This window comes from Amblyraja radiata, chromosome 2, assembly GCF_010909765.2.
Source record: "Amblyraja radiata isolate CabotCenter1 chromosome 2, sAmbRad1.1.pri, whole genome shotgun sequence".
In the NCBI taxonomy this organism is placed as follows: domain Eukaryota; kingdom Metazoa; phylum Chordata; class Chondrichthyes; order Rajiformes; family Rajidae; genus Amblyraja; species Amblyraja radiata.
The window spans coordinates 82466311-82485014 of NC_045957.1; the positions used below are offsets into that span (position 1 = coordinate 82466311).

An 18704-nucleotide genomic window follows, 5' to 3' on the forward strand; every position below is an offset into this window, starting at 1 on the left:
GGGCAAGAGTGACCATAATATGGTTGAGTTCTTCACTGGGGTGGAGAGTGACATTATTAATTCAGAAACAAGGGTTCTGAACTTAAAGAAAGGTAACTTTGAGGGTATGAGACGTGAATTGGCCAAGATTGACTGGCAATTGATTCTTAAAGGGTTGACGGTGGATATGGATGAACTACAACAATTGTTCATCACAGTTTGGCAAAAGAATAAATCAGGGAAGGTAGTGCATCCGTGGATAACAAGGGAAATCAGGGATAGTATCAAAACAAAAGATGAAGCATACAAATTAGCCAGAAAAAGCAGCCTACCAGAGGACGGGGAGAAATTCAGAGTCCAGCAGAGGAGGACAAAGGGCTTAATTAGGAAAGGGAAAATAGATTGAAAACTGGCAGGGAACATAAAAACTGACTGCAAAAGTATTTATAGATATGTGAAGAGAAAGAGATTAGTTAAAACAAATGAAGGTCCCTTGCAGTCAGAAACAGGTGAGTTGATCATGGGGAACAAGGACATGGCAGACCAATTGAATAACTACTTTGGTTCTGTCTTCACTAAGGAAGACATAAATAATCTGCCGGAAATAGCGGGGGACCGGGAGTCAAATGAGATGGAGGAACTGAGTGAAATCCAGGTTAGCCGGGAAGTGGTGTTAGGTAAATTGAATGGATTAAAGGCCGATAAATCCCCAGGGCCAGATGGGCTGCATCCCAGAGTACTTAAGGAAGTAGCCCCAGAAATAGTGGATGCATTAGTGATAATTTTTCAAAACTCTTTAGATTCTGGAGTAGTTCCTGAGGATTGGAGGGTAGCTAATGTAACCTCACTTTTTAAAAATGGAGGGAGAGAGAAAACGGGGAATTTCAGACCAGTTAGTCTAACATCGGCAGTGGGGAAACTGCTAGAGTCAGTTATTGAAGATGGAATAGCAGCACATTTATAAAGTGGTGAAATCATTGGACAAAGTCAGCATGGATTTACAAAAGGTAAATCATCACTGACGAATCTTATAGAATTTTTCGAGGATGTAACTAGTAGAGTGGATAAGGGAGAACCAATGGATGTGTTATATCTGGACTTTCAGAAGGCTTTCGACAAGGTCCCACATAAGAGATTAGTATACAAACTTAAAGCACATGGTATTGGGGGTTCAGTATTGATGTGGATAGAGAACTGGCTGGCAAACAGGAAGCAAAGAGTAGGAGTAAACGGGTCCTTTTCAGAATGGCAGGCAGGGACTAGTGGGGTACCGCAAGGCTCAGTGCTGGGACCCTAGCTATTTACAATATATATTAATGATTTGGACAAGGGAATTGAAAGCAACATCTCCAAGTTTGTGGATGACACAAAGCTGGGGGGCAGTGTTAGCTGTGAGGAGGATGCTAGGAGGCTGCAAGGTGACTTGGATAGGCTGGGTGAGTGGGCAAATGCATGGCAGATGCCGTATAATGTGGATAAATGTGAGGTTATTCACTTTGGTGGCAAAAACAGGAAAGTAGACTGTTATCTAAATGGTGGCCGATTAGGAAAAGGGGAGATGCAACGAGACCTGAGTGTCATGGTACACCAGTCATTGAAAGTGGGCATGCAGGTGCAGCAGGCAGTGAAGAAGGTGAATGGTATGTTAGCATTCATAGCAAAAGGATTTGAGTATTTGAGCAGGGAGGTTCTACTGCAGTTGTACATGGTCTTGGTGAGACCACAACTGAAGTATTGTGTACAGTTTTGGTCTCCAAATCTGAGGACAGACATTCTTGCCATAGAGGGAGTACAGAGAAGGTTCACCAGACTGATTCCTGGGATGTCAGGACTTTCATATGAAGAAAGACTGGATAGGCTCAGCTTGTACTCGCTAGAATTTAGGAGATTGAGGGGGGATCTTATAGAAACTTACAAACTTCTTAAGGGATTGGACAGGCTAGATGCAGGAAGATTGTTCCCGATGTTGGGGAAGTCCAGAACAAGAGGTCACAGTTTAAGGATAATGGGGAAATCCTTTGGGACCGAGATGAGAAAAGCATTTTTCACACAGAGAGTGGTGAATCTCTGGAACTCTCTGCCACAGAAGGTAGTTGAGCCCAGTTCATTGGCTATATTTAAGAGGGAGTTAGATGTGGGTCTTGTGGCTAAAGGGATCAGGGGGTATGGAGAGAAGGCAGGTACAGGATACTGAGTTGGATGATCAGCCATGATCATATTGAATGGCGGTGCAGGCTCGAAGGGCCTAATGGCCTACTCCTGCACCTATTTTTCTATGTTTCTATGTTTCTAAGTGCTGTTCCTCTCGTACTGAGCAGAATTACTATTGCAACAACACATGTTGTGAATTACAGGTAGTTGAATGATTATGAGATATTATGAGTATGGGAAGGTGATTGTAAATATAGTCAAAATAATTTATATAGAGAGCTATGTTTGGAGATATGACAGATGAAGACTTCCGTAGAAGTGAGTGGGTGGATAGCTGGGGTCTAGAATGAGATCTCCATGAATAAAATTGCTACTGCTAAGGCTCATGCTGGAAAGCAGGGAGAATATCTCAGAGAGATACTTAAAGTGGACATTACTCTAAGGAATGGGCAGTGGATAGTAACAATTTTAAAGGAGACATTTGGGAGCTGGAACAGTGTAAGGGGTTTGATGGGGAAAAAGTTCCATGGAAATAGGGCGAGAGTTACAATTATAATTTGCTAATTGATTTGTGCTATCAAGCAGGGAGGATCTATAATGGGCAAGATGACCATGCATTAACTAACTTTCTGTCAAACATCTGGGAGGCATGCAAATACTCAAATAAGATGATTAATGCATCTTGGTTTTAATTGCCTGCTTTAGACACACAACAGAGGTCTTTACAGAGACAACATTTGAGGAACCTGCCAAAGTTATGCACAATTTTGTTTTAAAATTCATCTAATTCTGATAATGGGGATAAAAAGACATAATTCTATCAAAACTAGGGATGAACAATTGAGGAGTCAAGTTTTGGGCTCCTCATTATATTACAATATACTGTAAGATCTGAAAAGTTAAACATAGTACGTTTCACTGCAATGTACCTAGTTTTCAGACAGTGCAGTACATCTAGATAATTAAACAAATATTTTAACTTTTTTTTAAATGTTTCTGTGTTTGAAATATACGGTAAAAGTTAGATTGGATTAAAGTTTTAATGGGGTGTTTAAAGTTTGAGCCAGCACAGTTGTGCAGCAGTAGAGCTGCTGCCACTCCGCGCCAGTGACCCAGGTTCAATCCTGACTATAGGTGTTGTCTGTGTGGAGTTTACATTTATACCCTGTACAGCTTGGTTTACTCCAAGTGGTCCGGTTTCCTCTCACATTCCAAGGACGTTCAGGTTTGTAGATTAATTGGCTTCTGTAAATTACCCCTAGTGTGTTGAACTATCTTTAATCGGAATTTACTGGGCATTTTCTTGCACTAAACGTTATTCCCTTTGTCATGTATCTGTACACTGTGGATGCAATCATATTGTCTTTCCTCTGACTGGTTAGCATGCAACAAAAGCTGTTCACTATACTACGTTACATGTTAGGACAAATTAAACAAAAATAACACTGAAAATTGGGATAACATTGAACTGGTGAACTCAGTGGACCAATGCTGTTTCCATGTTGTACCTCTAAACTAAACTCACTAAACTATGCTAAACTAAATTAAACTAAATCTAATTAAATTAATCTAAACTTAATTTAAACATGATAAGTGATATACTCTTAAATGTTTACTTTCATTTATAAAATATTTCACAAGCATTGCTGGTTTCTGCTTAAACTAATTTGTTTAAGTAATTGGTTTTACAACTTAACTCAAAAAAATGTGGAAGGCTATTGCATCGTTATTAATTTCTGATTTTTATTCCATAGTTCAGTGTTGATCCAGGTCTTTTATAACCTAATAGACTGACAAATATCTTCTTCCAAAAAGGCATTTAAAATCTCTTCTCTACCTTGCAAGACTTCAAAGATTTACAGCAGAAATCACATAAACATGTTATTTTATCTACAGCAATCAGTTAAAGATTTAAGACTCTTAAAACAGCAAGCATTTTGTTTGCTGTGAGATGAATTAACATATCAGAAAATGACTTCTGTGAGGAAATAATATTGCTATTCAAGAAAACGAGATCTTAATGCGCCAACTTGCTATGCTGACGTGTGGGAGTCTGGGAGACGGTTTCCTAGGCAATCAAAGGCATCATAAACGGCTCAGTCTCTGGGAAAAGATGAAGTCTAACCAAGAAAACTAGGGCATTGGTCTCACTGGGGAAGACTGACGTAAATGCTAACAGCAACTACTGGAGTTCACTTCCATAAGCCTCAGGTTTGTACCAACAGCCTCTATTAAACAGTTTGGTACTGAGACAGAATCATAAATTCAGTGCCTTTGCATCCTTGCATTTCAGCTTGAGAGGAACAGTACAGATACTTCATCATTTTTTGGTATCAACATATGAAATTATCTAGCGCAGACAAGAATACTGTTTTTTAAAATTCGTTGCATACCCTTACTTTTAATAAAAACATATTTTTTAAGCAGAACCAATATCTAGGAATGTACTGCATGCTTTATATTTTGTAGACTGTACAAAATGGCAGGAACATATTTATCCACTGAACACACAATGATTGGCAACCCAGCAGATTCACTTTTGGTGTGCAGAGAGCGGTAGGGGAAGGGCAAGTTATCCTATCCTGTCTGGATCAGAGTACTTTTTGTTGGCAGGTATGATTTATGAATGTTTTGAAATCAATAATAGCTCAGAGATCCCCATTAAGAGATCTTCTTTCACCCTAAAGGAAAGTATTTGAGTTAAGTGAAATAAAATCCCTAAAAGGAAACCACTCTCTCCCAATATACAGTAGTGGTTTGATGTCAAAAGGTAACATTTTACTGCAGCTTTAGATTGGCCATATTTAGAGTATTGGGCACAGTTTGGGTGGCTACACCCCAGGGAGCATGTGACGGTTTTGGTGAGTGTGCAGAAGAGGGTGCCAAAGGGCATGTTCCTGTACTGTACTATTCTATGTTCTATATATGTTACGCAGCATGGCAAGAAATGATTAAGAGACATTAAGTTATATGGTTTCATAACTTAAATTAATTATATATATAAGTAGAAAATTGAGAATCCAATTTTATTATTTTTTCCGAAATGACTTTTGACTCTGATGTTCAAATGTAATTTCATTGCATTTGTAATTTCAATCTTGCAATACCCTTCAACTCATCCTCATAGGTTGCAGAACCTGTTAGTTCAAGGTCGTGCTCTGAACAGGATCCCAATTAGCATTTAGGAACTAAAAGAAGTTTGAAGTACATTGCATTATAAGTGAGGATGACATTGAAAGAGTCTTTAATGATTTGTAGGTTAATTGGTTATTGTAAATTATCCCTGGTGTGGATGAGAAAGCGGGATAACATAGAACTAGTGTGAACGGATGATCGATCATTCATCAGCTAAGTGTTACACATGCTGTGGTGGTTAGTTTAAAGAAATGCACTTGAAGATCATCAGAAACCCTTGTGAACAGGCTAAGTAAATTGAAAGCAGGTTGTGTGCTTTTGGAGAGTTTGTTATGGGCAGAATTAAGTTCCCTTGAGCTTGGATATTGAAAAGGAAGGAAAATTGAGTGAAATTATGAAAGGAGCAGTGGGAATAATAGAGGATCTCAACAGGCTCCTGGGCCTTGAGGGATCTCGCACACCAGTATTCAAAATGTATGCACTGAATTATAGCTTATCATGTGGTGGTGTTTGCACCAGGACATCTTACACCAATGGCCTGTGGCATCTTCATCCCTGATTCTCATCAGACATGCTCTTAACCTTCAATTCTAGAAACAGTATTTTTGTCATTGCTGTGCGTGAAATTTGATCTTCCTCCATAGCCTTAGCATTGGTTTATGCTCATTGAAACATTGCAAAAGAAGTGTAAACCCACATTTGCACACTCTACTGAGTCAGGAACAAAACTTGGTGCGCTTGCAGCATAGGAGAACGGTAAGTAAGGTGGCGAAAAATCCTAGCGATTTAGAGTACAGTTTTTGCGCAAATTTTTAAACAACGCAAACCAGAAGAGGACAAGATGAGTTTTAGTAATAGTATGGGCAGAGACAAAAGTAAATCCTATTTTATAAATCTGATAGTTTTGGTTAATGTAGGTAAAAAATAGGCAGGGGGGGCAATCAGGGGGAGTTGTTTATTTGGACCTTCTGCCGGTAATTGTAGGCTGTGTCCTTTTTGCTGCCTACAATTAGCAATTGTCCTGACTTGAGAGTTGGTTAACAAAAAGGCCAGAATTCTTACTTGTGTGTGGAATACCCTAACTTTAGGTTGCTTGACTACAGTAATATCGATGGTACCCTTTGCTTTCTCTCTACCCTTCTAAGCCAGAAGCTGAACATTGCATACCTACAGTACCTTAGGAGGCAATCTGTCATAAACCTGAGGCACAGCTTCTGGTCACAGAGTGGGTCTAGTGGCGCTCCCTGCAGCAGAGTGAAAAAAAAATGCCCTTACAGTTCCTATTAAATCTTTCCCCTCTCACCTTAAACCTATGCTCACTAGATTTCCCAACCCTGGGTATAATCCTCCACTATGACTACACAATTTGTCTTGCAGCTGTCTGTAATCACCCAGCTTATTTGTTCTTCCAAATCCCATTGACTATTTCTAATAAAGTGATCATCCCATATTTATTTCTCAGCTCCACCATTATAGCTTAACTGGACGTAGTGTCAGGACAGTGATAGGGCGGAACAGTAGTGTAGATGTAGAGATGCTGCTTTACAGTGCCAAATACCTGGATTTGCTCCTAACCTCCAGTTCTATCTGCATGGAGTTTGTATGTTCTCCCTGTGACCACGTGGGTTTTCTCTGGGTGCTCCAGTTTCCTCCCACACTACAAAGATGTACAGGTTAGTAGGTTAATTGTAAAAATTGTCCCTTGTGTGTGTAGGCTAGTGTTATCACTGGTGTTCACTGGTTGGCACAGACTCGTGGGCCAAATTTCCTGTTTCCATGATGTACCTCCTGTCTAAAGTAAATGAAGTCTAATATAATCTCGAATGATTGCCATTATTTTCATCTTAATCAGTGTTTATGTGATCCACATCAACACACACATGGTGAAATCAATCTTTATTCCATAAGCAAACAGGAACATTCAAATAGCCAGCTGCTCGGGTCTGGCTCCGCTGGCTTGTGTGTGAGAGAGAGAGAGAGAGAAACAGTTGACCATGTGAAGGGTGGCATGCACAAATGTGTGGAGCAGGTTATGAATGGCATGAATTAATAGGGGTTTCTACAATCAGTAAAGCAACTCTTCATCCTGTTTTACACACACCTCTATCTTCCCTGAAGCATCTATACCCCATGAACATTAAACAACCTGTTATGTCTCTCTTAGCCAGGTTTCCATAACAGCTATAACGTCCCAGTTGCACAATCAAAGCCCCAAGATACTAGGACAAAACCAATAAGTATGGAGGAACGTCAACCACATCCACAAGAGGATATGCTGTTAATTTTCTTGTCCTTTTAAGTATTTGCAAACAATATACTCATCACCTGCCAATTGCTTGAGTGCATGGAAATGCATGAGTGCATGCACATTCAATTGAACAGCGATCCTGTCATTTGTCTTATTCGATCAAAGTCAAGAGATGCTTCTTCACTGTCAGTGCATCACTAGGCAATTTGAAAAAAAAATAAAATTTCAAAACTTTCATGGTGCAAAATAAAAATTCCACAATATGGAAAAGAGCAATTGTAAGAAAGCTCACTGCACTTTAATTAAATGCGGAGGGACCTTGTGAGTTATATTATTGTTGATTTCAGAAACAGTTTAGAAAGCAGTTAATAACAGTAAGCAAAAACTATTAATAGCCAGAGTGTACAGTCAAAGATATATTTCTTGTTAATTCTTGTTCTTCCCACTCACATCATGAACATGTTGATAATTCTTCCAGGGAAATATTATTTCTTCTGAGTGATCTTGAAAGTATTAAATCATTTTCATGATGTTATTTCATAATAGCCCCACAGACTGCCTCCCAAGGGAAAGGGGTTCAAAGTAGCAGATATTACTAACAGTGTACTTGTTTAGAAAATTTGCACTACACTTACCAGGAGCCCCTTTGATCCATTTCCTTGAAGGCCTGTCCCACTTAGGCGATTTTTCAGCGGACTGCCACCAACTGTCAAGTTCGCGGCACTCGCCTGAAAAACCGGGAACTGGAACGGCGACTATCAGAGTGGAGCACACACACACACACACACACACACACACACACATCGCAAAGGCGGAGCCCAGAGAAAGCGGGGAGCGCTGTCTGAAGTTCACACGGTGCAAAGCCAAGGTGATACAGACACATACCGTGGTGAACAGTAAAGGTTAAGCCAGAGAGCACAGTATACGGTAAGTCCTTTAAAAGAGGGTGGGGAAGGGGGAGAAGGGGGGAGAGAAAGGGGCAGAAGGAGTGGAGACACTTTTAAGAAGCCAGACAACTTTTAATAAGCCAGAGATACACAGCTGTGAAGTTTGGCAGGCATTCAATATTACCGGTCGATTATCCTTGGTTCTGAAAACTCGTGCTTACGTTTTTTTGTCCCCCACTGAGCCAATGAAAACTTCCGGTCAGCAAAGGCGATTAACTAAAACTACCTATGACTACCTCGACTACCCATAACTACATGGCGACCCCACTACAACCGCACCTACGACTACAGGATTATCGATTTTCTCCATGGCGACCAGTTTTTGGTCACAGAAATTTTTTCAACATGTTGAAAAATTTGCGGCAACCATACTGAGGCCGCGACTAGTTCCCAGAAGGCGGGAACTCCTCGCGACCATGAAGGAGACTCACCAGAGACCACCAGCGAACATGTGGCGACCATGAGGCGATCATGTGGCGAGTGCAGAGTCTCCTGCACTCGCCTAAAAAGTGGGACAGGCCCTTAAGAGTGTTCATTCATGACTTTCCAAGTTTATCAGATTAGTATTTTGTAATGGGAGAAAAGACTTGCAATGTAGGATAGAACTACATTATGAACCTTGTGTAGATTAAAGGGCCTGTCCCACTTACGTGTCCTTGGCATGCAAATTAGGCGACCTCGTGGTCGTGTTGAGGCGCACGGGCGTCGTATGGCCGCGCGGGGCCGATCCCACTTAGAAGCGCGGAGGGGTATGTAGTTGTACGCGACATCACGCGGGGCTCCAAAATTTTTGTAGTGAACGAAATCTTCGTGCGCCAACAGCCTGTCGCGGAACTGACAGCCTAAGTGGGAAGGCCCCTGGCGCGACGCAACGTCTCACCTTCAACAGCAGCAGAACGAGGCAAACGATCGCTCACCTCGGCCTGGGGCTCACGACCGTTGCGGTCTGGATCCGCCCCTACTACTACTCTCAGAGCGGGGCCAATAAAATTGAAGATAGACACAAAATGCAGGAGTAACTCAGCGGGACTGGCAGCATCTCTGGAGAGAAGCAATGGGTGACATTTCGGGTCAAGATCCTTCTTTTCGGACCGAAGAAGAGTCTCGACACGAAACATCACCCATTGCTTCTCTCCAGAGATGCTGCCGGTCCTGCTGAGTTACTCCAGCTTTGTGTCCATCTTCAAATGACGTCACACGCTCCAGTTGGCTGTGCGTACGCATGTAATCGAGCCCGACCTTTGAGCAAGGGGAAAGGGGTGGGTGGGCAGGGGGAGGGTTGTGAGGGGTGTGTGGAATGGTGAGTGGAGGGGGGGTTGTGGTGTGGGGGGTACGGATGTGGGGGCAGGGGGAAGGGGTGTGGGGGAAGGGGGAAGGGGTGTGGGGGGTGTGTGGAATGGTGAGTGGAGGGGGGGTTGTGGTGTGGGGGGTACGGATGTGGGGGCAGGGGGAAGGGGTGTGGGGGCAGGGGGTGAGAGCTCATAGACAAGATGGGGAAGAGCCATGGGGTAGATGTGATATCACGGGGGAAGGGGGCAAGAGCCAGTGAGGGGGACCAGAGGGGAAGGGGTTGGGGTGCGATGGGAACTCATAGCGGGCTCTGGTCAATTCACTGGTCGCTTCGTTGGTCGTTCTCTGCCGGGAATATCCGCTTTCCGTTTGGCGACATCGGCGCCATCTCCGACTCGGCACAGGCTGGGCTGGGTCAGGCCGGGTTGGCTCATCCCGAGCCTCCCGCAGCTGCGGTAAAGATACATGGGGGAGAGAGAGCTCGGGGTGTGTGTGGGCAGGGGAAGGGTTGTGAGGGAGGGGTGGGTAGGAGGGAGGGGTGTGTGGGCAGGGGGAAGAGAACTTGGAGAAAATATGGCACATCTGCAGAAATCAGTGAGGGTGGTTGGGCAAATGCCAAATTTCCTAAACCTTCTAAGGAAGTAGAGGTGTTAGTGTGCATTCTTAGCCATTTATAATTTGTTTTATGATGCACCAGGCAAGGCTTATCAAGCACTAGACTAAGTGGGACTCGTTGGGTCCCATGTTCACATGGGAGGGCTGGTACCCCGACGCAATATTCCACCTCTCCACCAATTCCAATATTGGTGGCCAGTGGGGGGGCTTTCTGGAGTGCTGGTATGGGTTCTTGGGGTTCTTGGGGTGGCAGCTCAGTCCCTCAAGCCTGATCTGCTGGCATCTGCTGATTTGAAATAAAATCTTGAAAAAAAGCATATAAATGTACATTAGTTGTGTACATTCTGAAATCACTTCTGAAATTTGACTCAATTGATTTCAATGTAAATGAACACAAGAAAAAACATGAAGCTTTCAGCCACTTGTTTAGATCAATTGCTGTCAATGGCTGTCAGAAAGATTACTGTGGCTGCCTTATTAAAGTCCAGAATTTAGTGTTTAAAAATAATTGAGTTCGAGGGCAGTGTTTGAAAAAAGATCCAATTCTATATTTAAGAGGGAGTTAGATGTAGCCCTTGTGGCTAAAGGTATGGAGAGAAGGCAGGTACAAGATACTGAGTTGGATGATCAGCCATGATCATATTGAATGTCAGTGCAGGCTCGAAGGGCCGAATGGCCTACTCCTGCACCTATTTTCTATTTTTCTATGTTTCTAAGTTTTCTCCCTTTGCCTGATAGTTCAGGATGGGGCAAATTGGCTTTCCACTTTTAGCAGGCAACAGAGGGATGCTCATTTGAAAATTCCTCTGCAGAAGTTGCTCATGTTTATTCATTGATAGGCCGTTCAACAAAAAACTCATCTTCAAAAAAATCAACTTGATGGCAAAGCAGCCACTTCTGAGAGCCTTTAGATACCCAGTTTAATCTTGAGTAGCAAACAAAATCTCTGTTTCTAATTTCAAATTGACAGTAACAATGTAGGCATGCAAACTCTCTATTATGTAGTTAATAAAATATTTGCTCTAAATTATTTTTGTGCCACAATGGAATTTTAAAGATATTTATCTACTAATATCTATACGATATGTTTTTTGTTGGTTGCCATAAAATCCTTTGAATTATTTTTGAACATGAACACGACATGTGCCTCAGAATCTTCCCATTTCTTTTTTTTTCATTTTGAGATACAGCATGGAAACAGGCCCTTCAGAGCACTGAGTCCACACCGGCCATCGATCACCCGTTCACACTAGTTCTATGTTATCCCGCCTTCTTATTCACTCCCTGCACACGAAAGACAATTCACAGATGCTAATTAACCTACCACCCAGCAAACCAGAGATCACAAAAGAAACCCACATGGTCACAGGGAGAACATGCAAACTCCACACAGACCACACCCAAAGTGAAGATTCAACCCGGGTCTCCGGCTCTGTGAGGCAGCAGTTCTACCAGCTGTGCTGCAGTTCCGCCTTATGTAAATAAAAGCTGCAACGTGCTTTTTGGTCTTCCACCATTACTCTGTGTTTCTGACTGAAACATTTGGTTGACTCTATCTTAAACACCTGCAAGTCTTATTTCTAATAACAGAGCTTGGCTGGTGAGTTGTTGGTGGTAGTGAATTCGTACAGCATGCATTATAGCATCTTTCAGGATTGTAATGATTGTCATTTACAAAATCCTTTAAAACCAATGTGATTCGGCATATTTTAGCATGGGAGCAATCCAAATGTTTCAAACCACGAATCACCTGCAAAATTTCTTCTTGTTGAGCACTTCATTTTTGTTAAATTTAACATGCATAGAAACATAGATTTATTATGTCATAGAAGTAGGCCATTCAGTTTGGTCAAACTTTACTGGCTCCCACTAAGGCAATCATGTTGATCCCACCCCCACACAATTTCCATGCATTCCAACTAAGTATTTTGGTGGTGGAGGCAGACATAATAGTGACATTTAAGGAGGCTTTTAGATAGGTACATTGATATGCAGGAAACAGAGGGAAAGGGATCATATGTAGGCAGAGGAGGTTAATTTGACATCACGTTTGGCATTGTGGGCCAAAGGATCTTCCCTGTGTTGTAGTGTTTGAAGCTCTATGTTCCTTTCAGTGGCAAAGCAGTTTCATTATTGGAAATTGCAATTCGAGGGTTTCTCCAAAACTAACAAACATACTATTACTGTGTATAATAAAATACATCTCCTCATCCCCCTTGTATAAAGCTCGAATGATAACCCATAATATCCTAGCCTTGAAAGCCCTGTCACAGAGAACTTTAAAGGAAATGTTAACTTTGATGTAATAATTTTCACTTGACAGCTCTCAGGCCCTTGAGCCCAACCATACCTCCTATTTATTGCTAATAGAAGCAGGCCATTTAGCATAGAGGGTCCATGGTATCTCTGTGACGAACAATCTCTCAGAACTTCTATCATTTCCCTGCAACTTATTACCTTTCCATTCCCCATCAACTCCCCTTTGCTATGTTTTCTGCCAATCTACTACATTGGGATAATATAGAGAAACCAAAACACCAATCGGCAAACTGCAAAATCTGGAATGTCCATCACAGATTCTGACCTCCCCTGATGGATTTACAGGAGTCGCTGCCTCAAAAAGGCAGCCAGCATCATCATAGACCCACATCACCATGGCCACACACTCATTTCACCCCTGCCATTGGGCAGAAGGTATAGGAACCTTAAATCTGTGACATCCAGCTTTAGGAGCAGCTTCTTCCCTCCAGCCATCAGGCTATTAAACACTACCACCTCCAAATAAGCTCTGAACTACTTTGACTTGGGGGCATTGGTTTTGTTATTATTGTATGTACAAGTTATGTAAACGTATGTGTGCACAAGCACAAACATACTGAAGTTTTTTTCTCATTTATTATATTGTTTCCAGTGTACTTTGTTTACATATTCTGTTGTGCTGCTGCAAGTATGAATTTCATTGCTCTATCTGGAACACATGACAATAAAACACTCTTGAGCACATTTGAGATGCGAGAGCAAACCAGAACACCATCATCAACTAGACAGTCTGTTAGATAATAGAAACATAGAAACATAGAAATTAGGTGCAGGAGTAGGCCATTCGGCCCTTCGAGCCTGCACCGCCATTCAATATGATCATGGCTGATCATCCAACTCAGTATCGCATACCTGCCTTCTCTCCATACCCTCTGATCCCCTTAGCCACAAGGGCCACATCTAACTCCCTCTTAAATATAGCCAATGAACTGGCCTCGACTACCCTCTGTGGCAGGGAGTTCCAGAGATTCACCACTCTCTGTGTGAAAAAAGTTCTTCTCATCTCGGTTTTAAAGGATTTCCCCCTTATCCTTAAGCTGTGACCCCTTGTCCTGGACTTCCCCAACATCGGGAGCAATCTTCCTGCATCTAGCCTGTCCAACCCCTTAAGAATTTTGTAAGTTTCTATAAGATCCCCTCTCAATCTCCTAAATTCTAGAGAGTATAAACCAAGTCTATCCAGTCTTTCTTCATAAGACAGTCCTGACATCCCAGAAATCAGTCTGGTGAACCTTCTCTGCACTCCCTCTATGGCAATAATGTCCTTCCTCAGATTTGGAGACCAAAACTGTACGCAATACTCCAGGTGTGGTCTCACCAAGACCCTGTACAACTGCAGTAGAACCTCCCTGCTCCTATACTCAAATCCTTTTGCTATGAAAGCTAACATACCATTCGCTTTCGTCTGCTCTATGCCTACCCATTACTTTATCTACCCCTTTTCTTTGAATCACTTTACCAATGGAAACCTATTGAATTCAGTCATAACAAATTCAGTTGTGGCTGTATGCCTATCTTTCGGAGATTAATTTCTCATCCTTGCCATTTAATGTTTTGTTTTTGATTTCATAAACTATAGATCATGGAACAGTACTCCGCAAGGGATATTCATATGCCTATCCAAAACCCTCTAAGTTTGGCACTGTCTTATCTGCCTCAACCACAAACCCTGGCAGCATTTCCCGGGCACTTACTACTGTCTGTGTAAAAATGTTGACCAATCAGCAAACTTTAAATATTGCCCTTCTCACATTGATGCTATGCCCTCTAGTATTTGATTTTTCCCAACCTGGACACAAGGTACTGACTGTCTACCCCATCTAAGTCTACCCCATCTATGCCTTAATTTTATACACTTCTAACAGGTCTCTCCACAACCTCTGCCAATCCAGAGATAACAATCCAAGTCTGCCCAACTTGTTCCTGTAGTTAATACCCCCCTAATCCAGGTAACAATCTGGTAATCCTGCTCTGAACCCTTTTCCAATGCCTTCACATCCTTCCTGTAATGGAGCGTTCACAACTGCACTTAAAATTCTAAATGCGGCCTAACCAATGTCCTATGAAGTTGTATCATTACATCTTATACTCAATGTCACAAGCATATCATATGCCTCCTTTACCACTCTATCTACTTGTGTTGCCACTTTCAGGAGCTATGAACTTGGAGATCAAGATCCCTTTGTTCATCTTACTGTTAATAGTTAAGCCATGTTCCCCTTATCTTCCTATTTCTATCCTTACTAGGGCACTGGGAATAATCCAGAGATTACTACCCTCAGGATCCTGCTTTTTATCCTTCTGCCTAACTTCCCTATATTCACCCCAGGACCTGATCCCTTTTCTTACCCACATCATTTGTGACATTGTGCACAATGACATCAAGCTACTCAGCATCCTTCTTGAGAATGTTCTGCCAGTGCAGCACAGTGATAGAGCTACTGCCTTACAGCACCAGAGACCCAGGCTTGTTCCTGACTATGGGTGCTTCTCTGTACAGAGTGTGTATGTTCTCCCCATGACCTGTGTGCGTTTTCTCCGAGACCTTCGGATTCCTCCCACACTCCAAAGACGTACAGGTTTGTAGGTTAATTAGCTTGGTATAATTGTGAGGAAAATAATTGTCCCTAGTGTGTGTAGGGTAATGTTAATGTGCAGGGATCGCTGGTCAGTGCAGTATTTTCTCCAAACTAAACTAAACTGACCACAGGCAATCTGGACCATGCCACCAGGGAGGCAACACACCATCCTGGAGTCCCCATACATAAAGAGACTCCTATCAAAATGGGTGTCTGACTTTTCCCTTCCCAGATGTGGCTCAGAACCAGGCTCAAAACTGCAGACCAGACCACTAGCAATGCTACTCTCCCCAGGCCAGTCCTCACCCACAACCGTGTCCAAAGGTGCATACCTGTTGTGGAGGAGAAGGGTCCCATGGCATTCCTGCACACTCTGCCTAATCCCTATCCTGGTGGTTATCCATCTACCTCTTGCCTGTACCTTGGGCATAACCACCTCACTATAATACAATACAATACAATACAATACAATTCAATTTATTGTCATTTGGACCCCTTGAGGTCCAAACAAAATGTCGTTTCTGCAGCCATACATTACAAAACAAAAAGACCCGAGACACAACACAGTTTACACAAACATCCAACACATCGTTGTGATGGAAGGCAAAAAAAACTTATCTCTCCACTGCACTCTCCCCCCCATGTCAGAGTCAGAGTCAAAGTCAAAGCCCCCGGCTGGCGATGGCGATTGTCCCGCGGCCATTAAAGCCACGCCGGGTGATGAAAGGTCGCGCACCGGGTCTTGGTGTTGGAGCCCCGGCGTGCGCCCGCAGAGTCCCGCGGCCATTCCAAGCCGCGCGGGGCGGTGCTGTAAGGCCCCGCTCAGGTAATCTTCAACCCCGCAACTCGGGCGGGAGAAGTCGCCGTTGCGGAAGCCCCGAAAAGCGGTCACCCAGCAGGGACCCGGGGCTCCCGATGCCGCCGTCCGCCAAACCCGCAGTTGCAGCCTCCGAATCTCCGGAGGTCGGGTGGCAGCAGCGTCCACCACAGCTCCACCCGCTCCGGACTCGGCCAGCCCTGTGACGGTGAGTAGTCGGCAGCTCCGCAGCTGGAGCCCCAGGTCATTCCTGTTGGAGGCCGCTCCACGTTGCAGCCCCAACGACAACGGAGACCCGACAAAGAAAAGGTCGGGTCTCCCGTGCAGGGGAAAGATTTTAAAGTTACCCCCTCCCCCCCACACCACCCCCACCCCCCCCACACACATACCCCAACAAAAAAAATAACAAAAACTACATAAAAACGAGACAAAAAATAATAAAACACAGACGGACTGCAGAGGCCGCTGCTGACGAGAGTCGCGCCGCCCACTATAACACCTATCTATGACACTTTCACACCCACAGATAATCGTAAGGTTATCAAGCTGCAGCTCCCATTCCTGAATGCAGTCCTTAAGAAGCTACAACTGAACACACTTACTGCAGGTGTAATCCCCAGGGCCACTGGAAATTCCCCTGACTTCCAACATCCTGCAGGCAGAGCATTCCATTATCCCATCTGCCATGTCAACAACACCAAAACTTATAAAGAATTACAGAGAAAATCAGAGCATATATTTCCCAGTCCCAGTCCCAGACCCAGTCCCAGTCCCAGTCCCAGACCCAGACCCAGTCCCAGTCCCAGTCCCAGTCCCAGTCTCACTCAGTCTCAGTCTCAGTTCTGCACTTAACCTTCCCACAAGGCCACGCCACTAAATGTTCCCAGCCTTTTATTGCCAGCTTGGTCACCTCCATAACCAATCATGCACCTGCTTCTTTAAATGCCCCAACTATTCAATAAATAAAGAACAGTTGTCACTCTACGCTCCTACTGATTTTTCAAAAATGATTTATCTCCTCTAAAAATGGCTGCTCCCCACTTTCTCCTCTTGAGTTTTGAAGATATGAAAAAATCTCTCACAAAAAATCTCTCAGAAAAATCTCTCACACATTGATCATGTTGATAAGGTCCCGCACGGGAGACTGGTGACTAAAATTAGAGCACATGGTATTAGGGGTAGGGTGTTGACATTGATAGAAAATTGGTTGACAGACAGGAAGCAAAGAGTAGGAGTGAACGGGTCCTTTTCAGAATGGCAGGCAGAGGCGAGTGGAGTGTCGCAAGGCTCGGTGTTGGGGCCGCAACTGTTTACCACATATATTAATGATTTGGAAGAGGGAATTAGGAGCAACACAACCAAGTTTACGTATGACACAAAGCTGGGTGGCAGTGTGAACTGTGAAGAGGATGTTAGGAAGTTGCAGGGTGACCTGGACAGGTTGAGTGAGTGGGCAGATGCGTGGCAGATGCAGTATAATATAGATAAATGTGAGGTTATCCACTTTGGTGGCAAAACAAGGGGGCAGATTATTATCTCAATAGGGTTATGTTAGGTAAGGGGTAGGTGCAGCGAGACCTGGGCGTCCTTGTACACCGGTCACTGAAAGTTAGCGTGCAGGTACAGCAGGCAGTGAAGAAAGCTAATGGAATGTTGGCCTTCATAACAAGAAGATTACAGTATAGGAGTAAAGAGGTTCTTCTGCAGTTGTATAGGGCTCTGGTGAGACCACATCTGGAGTATTGTGTACAGTTTTGGTCTCCTAATTTGAGGAAGCACATCCTTGTGATTGAGGCAGCGCAGCGTAGGTTCACGAGATTGATCCCTGGGATTGCGGGACTGTCATATGAGGAAAGATTGAAATGACTAGGCTTGACTGGAATTTAGACGGATGAGGGGGGATCTTATAGAAACATATAACATTATAAAAGGACTGTACAAGTTAGATGCACGAAAACTGTTCTCAATGTTGGGCGAGTCCAGAACCAGGGGCCACAGTCTTAGAATAAAGGGGAAGCCATTTAAGACTGAGGTGAGAAAAAACGTTTTCACCCAGAGAGTTGTGAATTTGTGGAATTCCCTGCCACAGAGGGCAGTGGAGGCCAAATCACTGGATGGATTTAATAGAGAGTTAGATAGAGCTCTAGGGGCTAGTGGAATCAAGGGATATGGGAGAAGGCAGGCACGAGTTATTGATTGGGGATGATCAGCCATGATCACAATGAATGGTGGTGCTTGCTCGAAAGGCCGAATGGCCTCCTCCTGCATCTATTTTCTATGTTTCTATGTTTCTATGTAATTCTGTACCTTCCTTTTCTTCTATTCTGCACCGTCTCTTTGTCAGCCAATCAAATGCCTGCTTATTTAAATGTCTTGCCTAGTCAATCAAACAAAAGCATTTCTCTCTCTACTGTCCCACCACATTTTCAAAATTTATTTTCTCCTCTCAAAATGGCTGCTTAGCCATTAGCATCCAAGTTAGGAATTAATTTCTAATTCAGCCAAATCTAAATCTAAGACTATGCTAGGTCTCTTCTGTACCCTTTTCAACTTAATGACAAGAAGTGCAGAGAAGATTACTCCCAACTGGAACTCCTTGATCTCTGAGCATCTTCATTTTGGCA

At 43.3% G+C, this 18704-nt stretch overlaps 1 long non-coding RNA gene across 1 annotated transcript; it reads left to right on the forward strand.

Moving 5' to 3' along the window:
• Positions 1 to 2277: 2277 nt before the first annotated feature.
• On the forward strand, positions 2278 to 18472 carry LOC116984501. The gene is made up of 3 exons (XR_004415048.1): positions 2278 to 2319; positions 3211 to 3212; positions 18462 to 18472. It is a non-coding gene; the product is annotated as an uncharacterized LOC116984501 (long non-coding RNA).
• Positions 18473 to 18704: the final 232 nt, after the last annotated feature.